Below are 8,015 nucleotides of genomic sequence, written 5' to 3'. Positions count from 1 at the left end.
GTTCTGAATCATTCTCTGTCTCTATCGCTACTTTGACTTTTGTTTTCGAAACTCATGTTTCTCCAAACTCAGTCAAAGTGGGGGCTTCTGTAGACACTTGATTGTGTCTCCCCAAAAACCAAACCTAGTGATGAGTATCTTTCACGTCATTGAATATCGAACAAGGTGAAATGTTGAAGAGTCTCGTGAATTCTTCTATTTTCTAATAAAAAATAATTCATTTCTGTTTTCGAAAATCATTCTGATCACGGGTTAATAGGTCGTTGGGACTACTAACCTAAACCAAATTAGAAATTTATATACCTAAACTTACACCAAACTAGTTAGTGGCAAGTAAAGAGTCGAACCACAAAGACTAAGTGTATCAATCTATGCTAATTAGACTAGTAGGATGGTCGAGATATAGAGAGAGGTACAACTAAAACACTACTTAGAGCAAACAACGAAAACTAGGGAAAGTGGAATCTAATTACATCAATGCATTCAACAACAAAATTGTAAATTAGATGAAAATGATCTCAATTAGGAACGATCAACACACTCAACTCACTCCCACGCAATTAAGCATGCTAATTATCCTACTAAGCTCATTCACTTCCGTGCAACTAACCTAGCATATGTATGGAAGAATTTAGACTCTCAAACAACTCACTTTTGCATAATTGATTGAAAGCACAATTAAGAACATAGAATCAATTAGCTAGAAAGATTCTAATCCATATAAGCATCATCCATACACAATAATCAAGAACCAATTGCATACTAATCACAATCAATTATTCAATTCATCAACATAACCTTCATCCATTTCCCTAAAACAATGTCTAAGCTAACATGATGAACAAAAGCATAGAAAACAAGGTAAAATAAGAAATAAAGAAATAATCAAATAACTAATCTAATTAACTACTCAAGTCAACAAGCAAATAAGCAAAAACAAGAATTAAAGGAAAGCAATAAAGATGAGATAAAGTTAAAAAGGCTCATTAAATATATGAGAAGAAATTCCATAAATTGCCTCTTCAACCTCTCAAAATACCATGGAAATCCAAGTTTTCTCTCTCTAAAACTACTCCTAAAATAAAGAGAGAAAATCCTAATTCTAACCTTAGAGAGAGAAAATAGAGAGAGGTTAAACTAATCTAAGGTGAATTAATTGTTGATTAAAAGTTTTTAGAGTATTAACCCCGAAAGGGGTATTTATATTACAAGGTTAATAAAATAATAAAAGAAAAATGAAATAAAAGAAAGTGATGAAAAGAAAAGGAAATAGAATAAGAAATTAAATTAAATTAAAAGAAAATAAAATAAAAAGGAAACAAACTAAAAACCCCCAAAATCAATCAGACCCCACTATTCTTCTTCTTCAATACATATGGCTGCTCTAAATCACTTCAATCACTGCTCTAAATCGGAGCGGCCGCTGTGAGCTTTCGAAGCGCCTGCTCATGCCTTCTACTTCGAATTGGTGGAATTGAATGAAAGGGGAGCGACCGCTTCGGAGTTCAGTGCTCCCGCTCTAAAGGGTCTGCAATTTGGGGCTGATTTGAAGGCTTTGCTGCAATTGCAAGTTGCTCAGACGGTGGCTGCTTCAAATTGGAGGTCCGGCGGTGGTTATTGGTTGGGCTCGCAGGTGATGCTGCTGTTTGTGGTTATTGTTATTGTTGTTGTTGTTGCGAGTGGAGCGGCTGGTGGTTGGGCGATTTCGGTGGCGAAATGGGAGGCGCAGCAGGTGCTGCGGGCTGCTGCTACAGTAGTTGCGGGTTGTGATTGTAGGGGTTGAGATTTTCGCTGCTGTTTGGTGTTGACGACGAGGAGTTTAGGTTGGGTGGCTGGCGCGGCTGTGGTCGTAGGTGGAAACGGCTTGGTGCCTTGGTGTTGTTGTTTGGTGGGGAATTAGGAGCAGGGGAATACAAGTGAGGGAGTAGGGGAGATAAGTTGTTGGTTTGGTGTGGTGGAGGATAGGTGATTGTGGGGTGTAGGTTAGGGGCAGCAACATGAGCAGCAAATAGGATTTGGAGTGAGGGGCATTGCACACTTGACTCGAACCTCGGACCTCCGAACACGATCCTACACAACCAAAAATACACATGGGAGAATCGGGACAAAGCCTAAAATAATAAAATAAAACGAAGTAAAATAAAACGAAGTAAAATAAAATAAAATACAAAACTAAAATAAATAAGAAAACGAGAGAAAAGAGAAATTAACATCAAAAACTATGAAATTAAACTAAAAACTAATAAAAATGCAAAAATGACCAAAATTAAGGGTAAAAGACGAGAACAAGAAAATTAGCAAAATACAGATTAAAACGAGGAAAATTATTGGAAAATAAATCGGAAAACGACTCTAGAAACACCCCTTAAAGTGATATAAATGTCACTTATCACATTCATTTTGTATCCTATTTATGAAAAAATGTCTAATTTAGTTTAGTTTGGTTCATGATATGGGTCCAATAATTGTATATTTGGATGAGGTTTGAAAAGACCTTTCCAACGATATATTATAAGCCCAATTCTGAGTTATAACAAGAAAGTTATGGCCCAAATACTAAAATGGGTCATAAATGAGTTTAATGGGCGACCCAATGATCATGTGGAGGGTCCATTAACTATAATTGTATTCCCAAAGTCATTAGGATTCTTCCTAGTCTTCTGGAATCTTCTAGAAGGTTATTTTAAGTTCTAATGGGATTAGGATTAGTAATTATAATTATATTTGATTTTGAAAAGATAAAGAATTTTATTTGGAATAAAACAAGTGTTTTTAAAAGATTAAATCCGGTTTAATTAAAGATAAGTATAGACTCCAAGTAACCTAATTTGATTAGGAGAAGGACTCCATACGGGAATTTTACCATACAACAACCATCGCGCTGCGATGGGCTCATCGCCATGCGATGGAGCTATCGCATCACAATGGTACTATCGCGTCGCGATAGAGTCAAATTTCCTCCAAGTCTGATTCTGACTCTTTTTCTAATGTTTACAGTCGATTTTTCTCTATAAATAGGGTCTTTTTCCCCCATTTTCAAATCATCAACAATCATTTATTTGCTTTCTCTCTCTAAGCTAAAGCTTATTCTTTCTCTCTCTTTCTAAGCCTAGACCTTTTCAAAATACACCATACGTCCATCACGAGTCTTGAATACACCTAGCTTGAAGTTACCTTAGACCTCGACGTGAAAGGTTGATAGTTCTAAGGGTTTGGTCCCAAATCTAATTTCAATTATTATTTTTCTTATTCTTTGATTTAATATTTTTATTGAAGTTACTAACGTTTGTTTTGTTTTGATAGAAACGGGCTTCAATGTGAGTAATTTCATTGCTCTATTTCTTTAGAAATCGTGCTTAGATTATTTTATTAATTCCTATTATCATGTTAAGATGTCTTTATTACTTTCTAGTATCATGATAAGGTTAAAGCTTTGATTTTTATTGCTTAGTGACATGCTAAGGTTTGTTACTAATCTTGTTAGTATCATTCCTAGGATCTTACTAATATTATTGTGCTTTGATAAGATTATTGTGATGATGATGATTTGTTGTGTCAGTATTATTATGTTGCTTATTATTATTGTTATTGCTTGATCACGCCCTCTCTTGCAGGTTTAAAGGGAATTCGTACTTGAAATCACGCTTAATAAGATAATTAATAATTTGATTTTAGGCTAATGAGATTTTATTCAAGTGATCGCTAATAATAAATTTATTTGTGCATTAGTATCAACCAACATAGATTAAACAGGTTTAGGTTTATTATATTGATTGTATGTTAATTGAAAAAGCGCAAATGATTATGAGAAGAACAAAGTAGAGGTCCATTTAGGGCAGATTCAATCTCTTTTAGGTTGGATTTTTACCTTCATCCCCGAATATCAAGTCATGGTTCAGGACCACTATGGAGTTAGCAATCTCTGTGATCGTGAATGGTTTACAAGTTCCTAAAAATTGTTGGTGACTCTTTTGCTCTAGCTTCCTTCCCTTTGGACGCCACCATACTTAAGTGTATAATCATAGTGGGGGCTCAAGTGTGGGATGCTTGAAATATTCCCTACAGTTTTTAGCGATTCCATTGGGGAGGATTTCTATTTTAATTCCTAAAATTTATTTTGGCAATAATTTAGAATGAGTGGATGAGACTTGAAACGTTCTAAATATTCATGTGTGTAATTTTGATTGACATTAATTGCATAAGCATAAAAAAGGTATGTATTGGAAAGACCATCCGTAATGCGTCAAAAACATAGGATTTTACACGTAGGAAATTTGGGAAATATCTTTCACAACTAGAATCGAAAAAACGCTATGAAAAATCGAGAACACAGAAAGCTGCCGAGGCATGTAGGAACTGTCGCTGAGACAACAGTGTCCATCGCTGTGCGATGGCTTTATCGCGACGCGATGGTTTAATTTCACGCTGACGCCAGCATCCATCCCGAGATTCCTTTCCTAACCGATCGTCAGCGATCCAAGCCCTCCCTTTCCCCCAACCCACGACACCTCCTCCCCACCTGAAACCCTAGATCAAAAACCTCTGCTTGAAGCACCAACAATGGTAGAATTCCTATGGTTGAAAACTGATGATATCGTTCATCTGTAATCCCAAATTTTATCCTCTACAATCCATCAAAGTCGTTCCATAATCTCAACCATTTTTTATCATCGACTATGTTGCAAAAATTGGATTTGCCCTTTTCGTTTCAATCGAATTTAGTTTACCCCTTATTACACTTTGATTTCTGATGAATATGAAATAGGGTGCAGGTGTTTGAAATTAGCTTTGTCTCCAGCATTCGATTTGTAGGGAGGTGCGACGCCGACCATAGGAATGGGGGTTGGGTTGGGTGGGGGTGGTCCATGCGTTGGAGGAGGGAAGGGTTGGGTTCGTTCAAGAGGAGAGAGATTGGGGGAGGGGAATGTTGGGGTATTGGGCTGGGATGGGGTTTTAGAATGGTGGTCTCCGACGTGGGGGAGGCTTGCCGCCGACAGGAGAAAGTACGCCGAACACCGTTGAGCAAAAGTGGTTAGCAGTAGGTGGGGGCAGGAAGGGTGGCAGGGTGTTAGAATCTAATCCTTTTAATGTATTAGATGCCCTTTAATGCTTTCCTAAAGTTTAGTTTATGTTTTTAGGCCTTATATTCCGTTATTGTGTTACTGTCTGTTCAATGTTCACTGGGGATTCTATGCATGTACTACTTTAAGCTTTTTAAAGGGCGAATGATTAATGAAATTTTAAAGCCTTCTACCAAGTATTGTCTTGCTTTTATGCTTGTTTTTTGTTAGACCTTTATAGATATTATGTCTTACATGCATAATAGCTTTCCTCCACACTAACTTAATGCACTAAGAACTCGTGCTTCTGACCTGCTTGTGCCCGCCTTGAAGTATCGGCCGTCACAAGCCTTGACTGTAATACCCCGTATTTTTATACGTATTTTATTTGAAGTAAGTATTTTGTGAAGTATTTAAATAATTCGAAATGAATTATTTATGGAATTTTAATTATTTATTTTAAATAAGTTTGGAAATATTTTATAAATGGAAAGTTTTACTTAATTAATTATTTTATTAAGTTGGGATTTATTTTAGGAAAGGTTTATAAAAAGGAAAACTTTATAAAACTTAAGTTTTATTAGGAAAGGGATTAGTAAAGATAGAAACGGAAATTAAGGTAAAAAGGGTTTCTAGAGAAAGGGGTATAAATATTCAACAAATGGGCAAATTAAACTTTGCCTAGAGTGGAGAATACCCAAGGTAAACTTTCTCCCCCTTCTCCTTTATTTCTTTTTCTTTCTTTCCCCTTCCCCTTTTTGCACGCACCACCGCCGGCCACCACCACACCACCGGCGAGCCGCCGCACCGCCAGCAGTAGCGGCGCCACCAGCAGCACGGTAGTAGCCGGCTGTGGTGCCGTGGCTGCTGTCCGGCGCACCATTCGAAAAAAAAAATTATTCTTTTTTTTATTTCGTTTGTTTAATCCTAAATCTAATTATTAATTATGAGTTTTGTGATGATTTTATGATGATTGATTTTAAGTATGATGCAAATTAATTTTCAGATTTTAATTTTAATTAAAAAGCCCCAAATTTGAAACCCTAGATTTGTAAATAATTGATTATTGAAGGAATATGATTTAGGGTGGTTTAAACCTTTAATTTGAGGGTTTTAGAGTATATTTACAGCAAGTTTTTATGAATTAATATTGCTGGAAATTTTGTTAGTAAGCTAAAAATTAAGTTTCTTGAAGGAATTTTGACTACCCATTAATTGGGATTAAAGTAAGAGGTTTTAAATTAATTTTCAGCTTGTTTTAATTAAATTATGATTGGTTTAATAAGAGTATATTTTGCTGGAAATTTGTGTGGAGTAGATTTTAATGCCATATTATGATTTTGGATTGTAGGAGACTTCCAAGTGAGTGATTTCTGTTAGTCGCGGCGATTTTAAAATCGTATTCATGGTACGTTCGCGTACTTGGTATATATTTGGTGATGTAGGAACATGCTACGCTTTGAATAATTGATTCCAAATAGTATCATGATAGGATGTGATTGGAATTTATTATTTGGTTGATGTTGGTGATTGAATTATGAAGCATGGATTATTTGTGATGGAATATTGAATGGAAATAATTATTTTGGCATGTTGTATATGAGCCGCACTTTTATTATTGGTATGAGAAAGAGCATGTTTAATTTGGTTTGGAATATTAACAAGGAATTTTATTATAGTTCATATAATTTTTATTGATGCTATAAGCATGAGAAAAGAGTTATTTAAGTATGAGAAAAGAGTTATTTAAGTGTCTATGTACACGAGTAATAAATTATATTTTGGTGTCTTAGTGCACTTAAGGTGTTTCTAACACCGCTAGATAGGAATTGTGGCGCATTACGCGTTTAAGGTGTCTTTGACACCGAGGTAGATTTAAAAAGGGTTCAACATTAAATACTATGTGGTCACTAGTTATTCAAGAATTAAATTGGAATGTTTAATTGTTTGGATAATTATAATGTTTGATTGTGTTATGGTTTGAGAGTCATCACCAAATTTAATAATATGTAAATAACGTAAAATGAAAGAGATTACGCACCAAAACTCTTGGAACGTATATACCTTCAGCATGAACATATGGGGGAAGTTATGCGACTTTATAATTGACCATAACTTCTACTGGGAGTACAGGATGCTTTATTTTCCTTTTATTATTATGTGCTATAATTCCGCCACTTACAAGTGGTTATTTTATACTGGCACAGTTAGCTCCCGTGTTAATACCCCTTTATTGGGGCAGGTTAGGGGGAAACCCGTTCGATGCGTAATCAATGCTAAATGAATCAATTAGTTACTTAATTGAGAAGTCATGTTGTATTTTATGTGCTTGTAAACAGGTGCAATGAGGTAAGTTGTGTGTTGATAGGTGAAAGCATGTTAGTGTGTTTAATTACGCTTATGTACTCAGCATTGTTGATTGTGTGTTTGTGTGTTTATTGGCCTTATCTTTACCTTGGCCCTATAATGACCCATTTTTAATGGAGAGTAGTGGAAACAAGTAGAGAGAAGCTTTTCAGGTGATGAAGCATATTCATGATGGGCTTGAGTGAAAAGAGAATCATGCTAGTTTCCATAAGTTATGATGTGTTTATTGCTTTAATTATTTTATTATATTATGTTTGTGAGACTAACGCAAAGTTTTGATTTTGTTCGGTTTTGTTAAGGGCCTACAATGGTTCCAAATTGTAGGTTGACTTCGTTTTGCTTTGGTTTGACTTTAATTTCGTTTGATTGACCTTTTAAGTTGAATCGTTTTGAATGTTTTTAAAAGTAGTCTTTCGCTGTGTGTCTTTGATATATAGTTGCCTTAGCCGTTTTCACGGTGGCGGTAATGTCTTAAATTTTCCTATTTTGAGTTTTAAACAGAGCAAAACATGTATTTAAAAAAAAAAAGAATTTCTAGAGTGTTACAAAGTGGTATCTGGGAGGTTTGGTTGAGATTTTAATTACCAC

This window comes from Chenopodium album, chromosome 14 (assembly GCF_948465745.1).
Source record: "Chenopodium album chromosome 14, dcCheAlbu1.1, whole genome shotgun sequence".
NCBI lineage: Eukaryota > Viridiplantae > Streptophyta > Magnoliopsida > Caryophyllales > Amaranthaceae > Chenopodium > Chenopodium album.
The sequence above is the reverse complement of the archived record's forward strand: the minus strand, read 5'-3'. Positions refer to the sequence as shown.